At 49.3% G+C, this 13,316-nt stretch overlaps 1 protein-coding gene, 1 long non-coding RNA gene and 1 pseudogene across 3 annotated transcripts in view; 2 read left to right on the forward strand and 1 right to left on the reverse strand.

Annotated features, from left to right (window-relative positions):
- Positions 1-13,316, forward strand: part of Adcy5 (adenylate cyclase 5) — a 151,250-nt gene that overhangs the window by 72,819 nt on the left and 65,115 nt on the right. The window lies entirely within an intron of this gene.
- On the forward strand, positions 1,860-8,603 carry Gm46550. Its single transcript, XR_001781915.2, has 3 exons — positions 1,860-1,869; positions 4,612-4,614; positions 7,537-8,603. It is a non-coding gene; the product is annotated as a predicted gene, 46550 (long non-coding RNA).
- On the reverse strand, positions 7,527-7,611 carry Gm25179 (annotated as a pseudogene).

A 13,316-nucleotide genomic window follows, 5' to 3' on the forward strand; every position in this document is an offset into this window, starting at 1 on the left:
TTCAAGGAACTCTAGTTTGTTCTTTCACAGAGGCAGAAGCAGCACACCATTCTCTCCTCACCCAGTGCACTTAGCATGAACTCCCCTGAGGGCCTAATAGCTAATCTGCTTCTGTTGGTCAACATTTCATCACTGACAAAATACCTGAGGAAGACCTATGGAGAGAAGGAAAATTACAGAAGAAAATATGTAAAGAAGGACATATGTATTGACTCTTTGTTTCAGTCCTTGGATAGCTTTGCCTCTAGGCCCACGAGATGAGTCATGGCAGAAAGGCACAGGAGAGACATGCTGGTGTCCATCTAGGAAGGAAAGGGGAGGCCACGTAGAAAGGGGCGGGGACAAGATACACCCTTTAGAGGCATGCTTCAATGACCTGCTTTCTCTGACCGTCCTCAACTTCTGGAGACCCAGATCAGAAACTCATCAATAGCTACTAACTCATCAATGCCTGATCCATTGATGAAGTTAGTGCCATCACTGTCTAATAGCCTGTCAACAGCACTGCCATCGAGTTACCTAACCTTCAACACAAGAGTTTAGGGTCCGTTTCATATCTTGGACCCTATCACGTCCCCATGGGGCATTGATGTGTTATTTCCGGCACACTGGGGTGTGCGTGCTGCTTTTAAAACCTCAGCAGAGTGGAGGATGAAGGATGGCTAGGGTTAACATAGTCCCAGATATTAGCATGACTGACTCCATGATGGAAATACCATTTAGGCTGTAAAACTCAGTACATAGTACCACCTGCCAAGACTAAAAAAAAGGACTAACCTGTCAAAGTTCATAGAATTTCTGGCTTCTGTAGTTCCACTTTTGGCTCACTGTTCTTGTTAATTGAAGTATGTCAACTCAGAATGTGGCTTTTGTGCTTAAAAGCTTGCCCTGAGAAAGGCTCAGGGCTATCCCAAACACCCATAGCAGTCACTGGCTTGCTAATAAAGACTTTCTATTGGTTTAAACCCATGTCTGAGCTGTCTTCTCTGGTGGAAACCCACAACAGCCGGGGTGGGTTTCTTGGGCTGCAGAGCTCTCTGTCTGGACACATGAGGGTGAACTGAGATGCAAGAGGAGGCATTAGGCAGGCTAGTACTGAAGCTCAACTTTCAGGAGCAGGTAGAGACTCATGGATGAGAGACAGCATCATGCCAGCAAGCAGATGACCTTCATGGCTGAGGGGTCAAGGAGCCCAGGTTCTGTGGCATGGCCAACAGAAGGTAGTGCCCGCTTCACCTGGGACAGATAAGGCATCTTCTCCCAGATCATCTAGTGGCTTGTTTTAGATTTTTGGGGGCTGTAGATATGAAGGAGGAAGAAGCCCAGGAGACTGGAGACTTGATGGGCAGGGCCACAGCCCACTTCCCTTCTCGCTACAAAGTCCTCAGGCACTCTACTTGGCCTGCCTTCTAAGGACCCCTCACTCAATCCTCAGCCCCATGAGGAGCCTATATGAGAGTCATCCTTGAAGTCAGCAGTGAGGCCCTTGGCTAGCTCCTGCTTCCCTGCCCTTGGCGGTATGGAGATCTGTTAGTCCAGGATGGTTTCTGAGTTGGCCCAGGTTAGCCTGTGCTTGCTGATAGCCTCCAGAGAAGACTGGAGCTTGGCTCTCACCCGAGGCAAAGACTTCCATTCCCCTAGCTTTAGGTAAGGAATATTCAGCCTCTGCTGTTGTCTTGTCAGTCCTAGCCAGGGTCTCAAGAGGCCACCGAACAGAGAAAGGGGACCTTTGCCTTCAGGTGGGTGGTCCCATGTCTGGAATCCTTCATGGGATAGCCCAGAATGTCACCCACAAAGGGCACGGAGCTGGTGTTAACTCCAGCTCTTGCCCAGTCCTCCAAGCCCGGGAGAGAGAAGCGTCTGTGGGTAGTGTCTGTGAGTAGGGTCGGAATGCAGCTTGGCTCAGGGTGTGTGTCTGGGCGTGGGTCACTTTCCTGGGACATCCTCTAATGAAGCACCCAGCTTTGAGCCTGATGCCCTCCCCTGGCTGCAGGGGGTTGGCATTGTGTGTGTGAGTTGGGGGCTCCCCAATCTTGCTTTCCCCGTCCATCTAAGCCCGGACAGACAGTGGAAGAATTGCTTCTCCAACCTTTTAGATGATCGCTTTATTGAGTCTTCACGGTCCCCAAGAAGTAGCTCGCACCGTCCTTGTCTTGTAGGTGAGGAATTCAAGTCCAGGTTACTCACAGCCATCACGTGAAGTACTGAAGACCCTACCTAAGCTTTGGGTTCTCTGAGGCCCGAGCTCTGTTTGTTCTCGCACCGTGCTTCGTCTCCTTGACATTCTGCAGAGCCCGTGTCCTCTTTCCTCGGGGCCCTGTCTCCCCACCTGCAGCGTTCAGCCACCGTGCGCTTCCTTCCTTCATGAACTCCATGTCTGCTTTGTGTCTGGGCTTGGTCCCAGCTCTTGTCAGGACTACTGCCCAGAAGCCTTCGTCGGTGTCTGGAGAGGCTTTGAGTCTTCACATCCCCAGCCACGCCTGTTTCCTCCGGCTTTGTGTGCTGTGCACAGAAAGGAGAAGAAAGGAGAAGGAAGCTGAAGTGAGACTGGGGGAGGGGAGGCTGCCACCTGCAGACTGAGTTCTGGAAACCTCTCTGCTTACAGCTTGCCAGTGAGGGGCAAGGCTGAGATACTGCCACAGTCACGGGGTAGGGTAGGGTGGCTTTCAGAAGGAGTTCATATCTTCTGTGTGATAGTCCCCATGTGGCTGGTCCAGGTTAGTAACCCTCTTCTTCCCTTTATTGCCCTGCTATGCTACCTGAGTCCATTTTCTTTATCCCCCCCAACCCCACCGTCACCCCGGGGAAAGCTAGGTCAGAGACTATCTGTGTTCCAGTCTAGAAGAAAATGGCAGTTGGGGGTTGCTGGGACAGACCGGGTGGGGCTTGTGCGAAGTTGGAATGAGCAGTGATGTGGAAGCCTCGCGTGTCACTTCTGTTCACACCCCTGCCTGAACACCATCACTTGGCCATACCTAGCCGCCAGGCCGGACTAGGCAGCATTGTCTCGCTGAGTCACACTTGGTAAGTGTGTACTATTTTGGAAAGAAGGGACAATAAATTGAGTTGGACAAACTACCATACTCTGTCACAGCCTTTAAGCAAGTGTATTATTTTTAAACCAGAAGGTTCTAAATTCTCTACCTAAAGAAGAGGTGTTGTGATTATGGCCCGTGAAGCAGACCTCCAGAGACCTTGAGACATCTTCTGGAGCAGAGGGAGCAGAAAGACAGGCAGTGTATAGGGGAGCGTCACCCACACTCTGTCCCTGGATGCTTTCCCCATGTTTCCATCAGGAATGGTGCGGTTTAACGGTGGCCCTCTGCTCCCAGGCTAGGAGGTCATTGGCCTCAAGGGAGTCTGATTCCTCCTGCATCACGCAGCAGGCCAGGGGTGCTCCTGTAGCCTCGGCACAAGACCCGTTCACCTGCCTGCATCCTGTTGGCAGCACAGCTGCCAGAGACGGGGCAGAGCCCCGTGGGTTTGCTTAGAGAAGCTGAATCATCACGATGAGGAGTCCCACAGACCCAGGATGCCGGTGTCCTCCAGGAACAGCTGAAACCCATGTGCTGTGTTCTTCCTGCTTTTCATAAGAAGGAACCTCCTGAGGCCTAGAGAGGGGAGGATCTGGCCACACCGGCCAGTCCTGGGGTGGGGCAGGGAAGGAGAGAGAGAGCAGACAGTCTGTAATCCAGATCAGATCATTTGCTATTCCCAAGCCTTTTCATGAGGCTGCAGAGCTATCCTCCCACTCAAGGGACATACAGACAGGTCTTAGGGCTCATCTCTCTGATGATGGAGATTTCTTCTCCAGCCCTTAGTGGCCATAGTATGTACTATTTTCATCTGAGCAGCTTTTGCTTGGTTTTGACACAGGTGGGAACCCCTCTGGGCCCCATGTCATGATCAGGGTCAGGCAACACTGACTGCAGGTCTGGGACGTTCTTCATGGGTAAGCTGGGATATCTGAGACCTCGTAAGGATCCGTTAGCCTTCAATTCCCTGGCTTAGCAGACAAGGGGTTACTGGTACCCGCTGTGTGTTTGCCTCCGTTCAGAATGATGGAGACATGATGGGTTAGTACAGAAAGAAGCCAAGCCAGACCCGGTGGCATCTTCAGCCATTCCTCACTGGGTCAATCACTAGGAGCACTGCTAGCCCCAGCCCATGCTGTGTCGCACCCCTGACACCTGTACACACTGTCTTGTTACAGGAGTCATCAGTACCACCGTAGAGATGAATGCAGGCTACGTGGCTTCCAGGAGGCTTTATGCTTTTCCCAAGTCACAAGGCTGGACTTGGCATGTCCTGGCTCTCAACATAGCATCCCATCCATTGTGTCTCCTCACCTCGGGCACTCTCAGAACCCAAAATTCCCTGCTGAAGCACCTGGCAGAGCTGGCAATACGGCCTAGTATGAGAAACACCAGGTGCCCCTTTGTCCATGAGGCAGTGGATTCATCCAGGACAGCCCTCACTGAAACTGTCCTCAGTCTGTCCTCTATTTGCAGTTGGATGGGAATGGCTGGCTGGAAGTTTCCCTTTCTCTGTAGTGGTTTTCTTTTAAGCCTTCCCACATTTTGACTGGCCATGGCTGGGCATATAGCTCAGTTGGTCGAATCCTTATCTAGAGTTCAGGAGGCCCTGGGTTGCGTCTCCAGTGCCTACACAGCCTCTGGGTGATGACACATGTCTGTCATCCCAGCCCTTGGAGGGAGAGACGAGGGAAATCAGTAATTTGTCTTTTGCTACATAATAAGTTTGAAGCTAGCTTGAGCTGTATGAGAAAACACATTTTGCCATCCCTGGAGGTGAGGAGATGGGAAGGGATATAGGTGGCTGGGGTGGGCAAAAAGTTAGGGGTGCATGGGAAAGCTTGGAAGTGCTGCCTTTCACCTGTAGGGTAGAAGCAGGAAGTTGGCGTTTAGGTGCGGCCGCATTTCCCTCCCCTGAACCCTTTCCCTCCACCCCCACCACCCCCATCCCCCTCAACTGTCACCAGTGCTCACGCAGAACAATGAGCGCTTGTCTGACTCGGTGGAAGCAGGAGGAGGAAGCCGAGCCTGGGAGAGGATAATTGTTCTCCAAGTTGAGATTTTTTGGAAGAGAGAAACTTTATTGCACTTGGATTATAAATAAACTTCTCTCCCACAAACCTTCTTGCCAGGCCACAGAGCAAACTCTTCCTTCTGCCAGAGGTCAGGGAGCTGCAGTAGTCGTTGGTGGGTGGGTGAGGCCACTGTGCTGAGTTTCCAAGGCGCCTCTCAGCCCCTGAGCCTCTTCTCATTCACACGCCGCCTCCTTCAAACCCTATCTAATGTGGGAATGTCTTTGCTTTTCCACACTGCCCCGTCTTCATGGTTCCCACAATGTCGTCAGGAGCCTTGGCGTGGCATTGGTTCTGAAGAGCTCTGGCTTCCTCTGGGATTCCCCACAGATCCAGGATGGGCCAGGTGGGTGTGGGCTGTGCAGTGTGCTACAAGTCAGTGGTGCCCTGGGGAGCCAGCCGGCAGGGATAAACTAGGGGTTTCAGAGGATCCTATAAGTAGCATCTTACTTGTATTTTATACTGATAAGACTGTAAAGTGCCCTTCCTAGGCGGTCGGAGGCCCAGGTGGACTTTTCCAGGGGGCGAAGGCCTTGGCTAATCCTCCACTTTTCCTGTCTATATATGCATGGAAGCTGACATTTACAATGGAACGGGACTTGCCCAGAGCTACAGTGTTCATTGTTTTCAGATCCAAGCTTAGACACAGTGGCCTCCAGGAGACTTCACTGCTCAGAGAGGTGCCCCTTCCCTGCCATGAGTTTAAATTCAGGCACCTCCAGAAATTCTCCCATTTTGCAGCATGCTAGAGAAGTTGATGTCTAGCTTGGTAATGTATCTACATAAACCTGGAGACTTCTGTCATCACATGTGTGTCCCCACCTGATGAGGTTAGACCCGAGGTCTAACCTCAAACATTAGCCCCCCAACGACCAGTTCCTCTTTCTGCCACCTCACTTGCTGCTCTGTGAGCTGCAAAGAGAGGCTGCCATTAACATTGCCCTCTGAAGACTGCTCAGAACCAGACAGCTGGGTCTGGACCTTCAGAAATGATCCCTAAGGATAGAGAGAGAGGCAGGCCACTCTGTCTCGACAGTGGACCACCAGTCGTACTATTCTGCAAGTCAGCTTATGCTCTGTCCCTCCCCCCGGCTTTCTCTTTGTTCAGTAACAGTGCCATCCAAGAGGAACATAAGGAGGGCCACATGCACAGTGTTAGCTTTCCCATCAGCTAAAGAAGAAGAAAAAAATGCAACAACAAAATACCCAGAGGTACAAGAAATTCCAAGTGCCCATGGCTATTTGTGGCTACTGTGGTGGACAGCACGGCCCTGTGGGGGCCTTGCTCTCCTCATTGCTCTCCCCCCTCCCTCTCTCCATGCCATGGCTATTCTTAGCCATGACTCTCAAGTCCTGAAGACCCTGAGATAGTGGCCTTCACCCTGGACCTCTGCTGAGCCCCCAAGGCTGCCCTCTCTTCTACATGATCTTTCTATGAGGTCACCTGTGGGCACAGAGGTCAACATCTCTCATAGCACCTGATTCTGGCTCCCCTACCCTCCATTGAATTTCTCCCTTTGGCTTCTATCATACCTGATCTTTTTTTCTTTAGTGTTTGTTTGTTTGTTTATTTATTCAGTTCATTAGTTAGTTTTGTGTTATATGTATGGTGTGTTTTGCATGTGTTTAGTTGATCTGTGCACCACATGCATTCAATGCCCGTGGAGGCTAGAAGAAGGCAGTGGATCTCAGAATTTCATGAAACTTCATGTGGGTGCTGGGATTTGAACTTGAGTCCTTTTAGCCTCTGAGTTATCTCTCCAGTCCCAATACACCTCTTTTTTTTTTTCTTTTTCAAATCAATGTTTCATTGACTCCAAACTATCCCCTCCCTGAATAGATATAAGCCAAAGCCCCCCTTTCCCTGGAGACATCAGCTCCCAACTCAGGTCCCTCCAGCCTGGAACTCACTATGTAGTCAAAGATGGCCTTGAATGTCTGCTCATCCTCTACCTCCGGGCACTGGGATTGCAGGCTCGAGCGGCCACACCCAGTTTCTGCACTACTGGGGGTTGAACCCGGAGTCCATTGAATGCTTGGTAGACACTCTGCCAGTGAGTGTGGCTCCGTCCCTTGCCTGTGCCATTTCTTTAGCTTGTTTTGGCCTCTCTTCCCTGAGCATCTTCTTTTCTCTGCTCCTCCCGCTGACAAATTTCTCTCCCTAATGTGCAGCTTGGGTCACACTGCCCTGGCGAACACTGGCGATGCTCGAAGCTGGGGTAGTAGAAGGAGCGTGCTGCTTCTGTGATATAAACTGAAGAAAGCGGGATTCCAAATGATGTCAGCAGCAGGATCTCAGCCCATGAAAGCAAAGCAGAAAGCATTGACAGAAAGGAAAGGCCAGAAACGAGAGTGAAAGGAAATGTTAATGCCAGCCATCTTTGGGTGGGGGTTGATATTTTCCTGTGGTATCGGCGTTTTCTATGAAGGGAAAAGTTTTCAATTAGCAATAATTGCGCCTCGGATAAACCTCATTGGCTACGATACTGCCACTGCGCAAAGCTGGAGTTTTCTATGATGAACGCACATCTTATACTTTGAAAATTCAGTACACTTTTATGTTTTGGGGGAAAGTAGCCCACAAGAATCTTTACGACTTTGACCTCTGGCGTCATGTGTCAGCTTTCTCCCCCAACACAGACTATCAACTGGTGCTGCAGTGTCAACCTTTGGCTATCTGGAGCTACCGGCTCTCTGGTCAGCCATATTTTTGCTTTCTCTCTCCCTGCTTGAGTGGTCTCCCTGGCATATGCCTGTAGCCTTGACTTTTCCTTCCGAGGCTCCGATGCAGGCCTGTCCTTTAGCATTCCTCCGTGTGGCCCTCCTCACGGACTCTGCCCAGCTGGGACTGCCCTTCCTGGCCTGGTGTTCCTTTCCCCTCTGGCTTACTCTGCCTGGCTTTGTGAATGTCTGTGTTCTCGCCTCCTCTCTGCCACCGGGAGGATTGTTTTCTTCAGCCTGCCTCACTCATCATAAAGAGCAAGAACTTTCCCCTGCTGTCTATGTGTTTGTCTGACTCTCCTTAAAGAACAACCTCTGATAGAAAGTACTCAGTGGTCCAATGAGAAGAAGCTTACGATCTTGCCATGAAGAGGCATTGTTCTAGTGTTAATGTTTTAAGTGTATGTGTTTGGAAAGCTGCTGTTCACGCTGTATACTACTGTACTCTCTTTCCCTCGCTTGATTTTACATTTGGAAGCATCATCTATGTTGCTAAATTTCCGTAAACTGAGACATCATGGAGACTGGGGCATTCCACGCAGCTGAACTGTGTCTATTAGCTGATCCTTAGTTGTGCAGTGTCTAGCTGCTTGCTCTTTAAGGGGACAGTGGAGGGAGAATGGCACAGCTGCCCTTGTCAGGACTGCCAGACAAGGGGCTTGAACATTTTAAGGTTCTTCCAATGTTCTTCATTAAACTGCTTTCCTGAAAGGTTTTACTGGTTTGTGCTGCCACAGCTAAGATTGGGGGGCAGGGGGTGAAGGAAGGGGTCATGGAGGCCTATTCTATTGTATTCTCATTAATACTACCATGAAAAGAAAAGAAAAAAACTTAGTATTTTTATAGGCAAAAAGCTACAAAAGTTCACCTTTTCGGGGGGGGGGGGGGGAGGGTCCCAGACAGGGTTTCTCTGTGTAGCCCTGGCTGTCCTGGAACTCACTCTGTAGACCAGGCTGGCCTAGAACTCAGAAATCTGCCTGTCTCTGCCTCCCAAGTGCTGGGATTAAAGGCGTGCGCCACCACTGCACAGCTAAATTTTCACATTTTTGTGTTCTTTTTCTAACTCATTTGCCTCTTCTTTATTGTTCTTATCTTTTTTGTTTTGTTTTGTTTTTGTTTTTGTTTTTGTTTTTGTTTTTGTTTTTGTTTTTGTTTTTGTTTTTGTTTTTGTTTTGTTTTAGTTTTAGTTTTTGAGTCATGGTTTCTCAGTGTAGTTCTGGCTGACCTGGAACTCTGCTGACCTGGCTGGCCTGCCTCTGCCTCCTGAGCACTGGGTTTAAAGGTGTCCACCACCACTGCTGGGCAGTTTTCCCTTGGAAGTTTTCATCACCATATTGCCGATTCATTGTTAAACCCTAACCTGTTTCTGGAGGGTTTGTAAATCTCTTGGCATATTAAGGATATTGTTTCATCTGGTTGCCCCAACTCTTGACTGAATATTTAGGAGATTAGCTTGATGGTAGAGGCTGGAGCTTGAGACACCTTTGCCTCATGTCCTCTCTGTCATGTCCGCATAACTGACTTACTGGCTTTGGGGTCTGGCAGGGTTGGGGCTGGATGACCAAGGGATGCGCTCAGGGTTCATTCATCTCAGGGCATGTGATCAACTTTGGACGAATTAATTACAAGGCTGCCCTACCTAAGTAAGTGCTGTTAAACGGAAGCCATGCTTTCTCCATGGGATTCGTATACAAAGGCTGTGGTGTTCCCAGGAATTGATTAACTAAGAGATAAAAACCCCAAAACTGTCTAGCTGTGCAAGGCACAGGATAAACGGCCTCACCTGTTGTCACCATTTGCTTTACAAATTCGAGGGAGTCAAAACCGCAGCAAGATAAAGTGTCATCCTACTAAGGTGACTGTCATAAAACACAAAACCAAACGAACACCTGACAACCAGACAGTGAACAAGGGGCCGGGAGAAAGTAGTGAGGAAAGTGAGCGGGCTCTCCTACATTGCCCTAAGACGATACAATGTTGCAACCACTTTAGAACCCAGTTCTGATGGGGGCCCTGAAAAAAAGAAACATTAAATGCCATTACCATACTACCAGACACTACTCCTGTGCTAGTATCTGAAAGAACTGAGAGCAGAACCGAGCTGGTGCAGGGATTTGCATATGAACGTTGGCCATTTCAGTATTGTTCAAGATATCAAGGGAGTGGTCGCCATCCTAAGAAACAAGAGCACTGATACTCATTATAACGCAGATTAGTCTCGAAAATACCAAGCTAAGGGAGATGCACCAGCAGTGAAAGCTACCTCGCATGTCTGATTCCATGTATGTAAAAAGGCCATAATAGGAAAATCTGTGGAGACAGAAAGGAGCTGGCTGGGGTGGGTGTGGGAAGGAGGGAAGGAGGGTTCTAACGGGCACAGCATTTCAGGGGAGAAGGTTGCAGGTGTTCTGTGAATGCACTAAAGTGCTGAATTGCACACTTTGAGAACTCCATGGTAACCGAATTCTATCTTCACAACATTGAGAACTAAGGGCAGCTCAGGTACAGCGAGGCTTGGCCTCATTAGACAGGTGGTGGCCATTCTCACTCGCAGCAGCGGGTGCCTTGGAGAGCGATGTGGCAGCAGGGTCCCCAAGGATGCTTGTCCAATCTGGCAGTGGCTGCAAGGAGCCCCCATCTAATCAGTAGTTCTTTATGTGACCTGGGTCTGTGAAGAAAGCCTGGGGCACCTATGACAGGGTGAGAGAAAGTTGAGTGTTCTTTATTAAATAGAATAAAACAAAACTGCCCCTAAATTAAATTGGGGATAAATAAGAGCATAGTGTAGTGGCGTGGGACTGTTTCTGAGCTTGGAATGATGAAGTTGTGATCTTGGCTCTGCCACTGCTTTGGTCTGTTACCTCGGGCAGAGCCTCCGTCTTCCTCATTGGCAAGGCAAGGATGGAGCCTGGCTTGTTTGTCTTACAGGATTTGAGAGGACATATGAAACATTTATGTGAAAGTGTGTGTAAGCCTGGGAATTGTTGCCCCTGATCATTCCATGAGGCCTGTCTCTCTCTTCATCTCTTGATCTGTCTGTTTCTCCTAAAATTATTTCAGACTTGTGTGTGTGTGTGTGTGTGTGTGTGTGTGTGTGTGTGTGTGTGTATGCAGGAGTGTTTCACCTGCATGTATGTGTGTCTACCTGCATGCATGTATGTCTACCCTGGTGCCTGAGAAGGTCAAAAGACAGCATTGGAGCCCCTGGGAATGGGGTTAATGGATACTTGTAAACCATCAACTGGGTTCTGGGAACCAAACCAGGGTCCTCTAGAAGAGCAATAAATGCTTTTAACCATGGAGCCATCTCTGCAGCTCCTTTTTTTCCCACTAACATTTTTACAAGATACCAGCGATAGACCTTGCTCATGCTGTGAGGTGGTCTTCTGAAGCTTCCTAAAATGTATCCAGGAGATGTTAGTTACTAACTTACCAGTAACTCGTGCTTGGAGATGTTAGTTACTAACTTACCAGTAACTCGTGCTTGGAGATGTTAGTTACTAACTTACCAGTAACTCGTGCTTCGATTTTAGTAACCTTGTATAACTGCATTAACATGTACTGTGACATTTGTCCAGAGAGAGTGATGTAACTGATAGGCTGGGGTAGGTGATGAGACAGGAACACCCACAGTGAGACTTGTAGGTGGTTAATGGCAATGCAGGAGCCAGGGATTGCATTTTCTGCCTGTGGGGAGTCCTCTGAGTGTCCTGGTGTATAAGGGCGTCTTCCAGGGTCTTTACATAGAGAGGCTGGAAGCCCCTCAGGAGCTACGTTGGCTCTTAAGAGATTCTTGAGCTGACAGGTGAGTGTGACAATCCCAGGGTAGAAGGATGCTAACACACTAGCTGGAGTGGAGAGGAGTCGGTGCTGGCAGAGGTGGACTTGCTCTTTGATCCAGAGGCCTAGGGATACAGCTATATATCTAATGTGCAACCCGGTGTGCCTACACATTAAAAGAGCTCAATCCAAAAGCCCCTGAGCACAGATGATGTGGTGTGGTAGCTCACACCATTAATCCCAGATTTTAGGAGGCAGAGGCAAGTAGATATCTCCGAGTTAAAGGCCAGCCAAATAGTGAGACCCTGCCTCAAAGACAAAACCACCCCCACCCCCTTTGTTCTTTGCAAGGGGATGATTTTTAGACATGTCACCATAGTATTAAAAACAAAAAGTCTAAAACTATGTTAATATTCTTAAAAGGCATTGAGTGCCTAGTGGAACATGGTGCGGTATCCAAGGAACCTTGCTGGTCGATTGCCTGAGCATATAATTTAAGATGATTTTTCCTTCCTTTATTTGATTTGAAATCTTAATGGGATTCTACTGCAGTCCCCCGAGCTTCCCACCACTACTGTGTGGGACAAAGGATTGCCCGCGTAGGAGAGAGACGCTTTGGCAGGCTTGTCAGCTCCTTTTATTTGGAACTCATGTGGTTGTTAGCTTTATGTGTTTGTAAACTGGCAACGGCTGTCGACAGGAAGGAATGGTAACTGTCCTAGAGACGGAGGTGGGAGGACACACCTATGGGAGAGCCCCTCTCCTTCCCTTTAGCAGGAGACCGTACCTCAGCCCCAGGGTCCAGAGGTCACCTACTTTCTGGTGGCTTGGGTGGAGCATGGAAAATGGCACCTTTGCTCTTTGGCTTGCACTCTGTTGGGGAGGTCTCCAGCTGTAGCATACAGAGACACTTCAGCTGTCACTACAGCAGAGGCAGAGTACAGGTGAGATGATGTTGGGGGCTAGCCTGCATGTTAGGGTTTGTAGGTGACAGGGCAGCCACGGCTGGGAGTGACAGGCAAGGCTAGTAAAGTTCCTGCCGGGATTACCAGGTAAAACCTGGGTCCCTCAGTTCAGCCTAAATTTCAGAAAAACAAGGCACAGTATCTTATGTTGCATGGGATCAACTTCTGCTAAAAATGATTCATACTGAAAAGCTCTGGCTGAGGTTCAAATAACAGAATAACCTGCCTTCTGATCTAAATTGCCAAATGGTGAAATTTGAGTCTCTGGAAAAATCTGACCAGCACTACCACCTCCATTACTGCCAAAACCCCCTCCTCCTCCTCCACCATCACAACCACCTCTTTGTCTTCCATCACCACCACTATCACCATCACTATCACCGTCAGCTCCTCCACCTCTTCCTCCTTCACCATCACCATCATCACTACCACCTACCCAATCATAACCACCACATGGCTGAGTCTTGGAAACAGGAGCTAGGTTGAAGAGAAAAGTGCACAGAGTCTTTCCTTGCATGGGTCCCTCTTTCCTTCCATTCTGCCGTGCCTGGTTATTTCTCCTTACACTCAGCCATCTGCCCTTTGCAGTGGTGCTGAGAAAGGAGCCTCAGTACAGACCGCACTGTCTGAGGCCAGCTGCTGGGATTTCTTTCAGTCTTCTGCCAAGGCGACAGGGCACAAACCCAGCTCTGTAATCTACACCTTGGCCCAAACCAAACCCACAGCCTGTGGGCAGCCAGAGA

Source organism: Mus musculus, chromosome 16, assembly GCF_000001635.26.
Source record: "Mus musculus strain C57BL/6J chromosome 16, GRCm38.p6 C57BL/6J".
NCBI classification, from domain to species: Eukaryota; Metazoa; Chordata; class Mammalia; order Rodentia; family Muridae; genus Mus; species Mus musculus.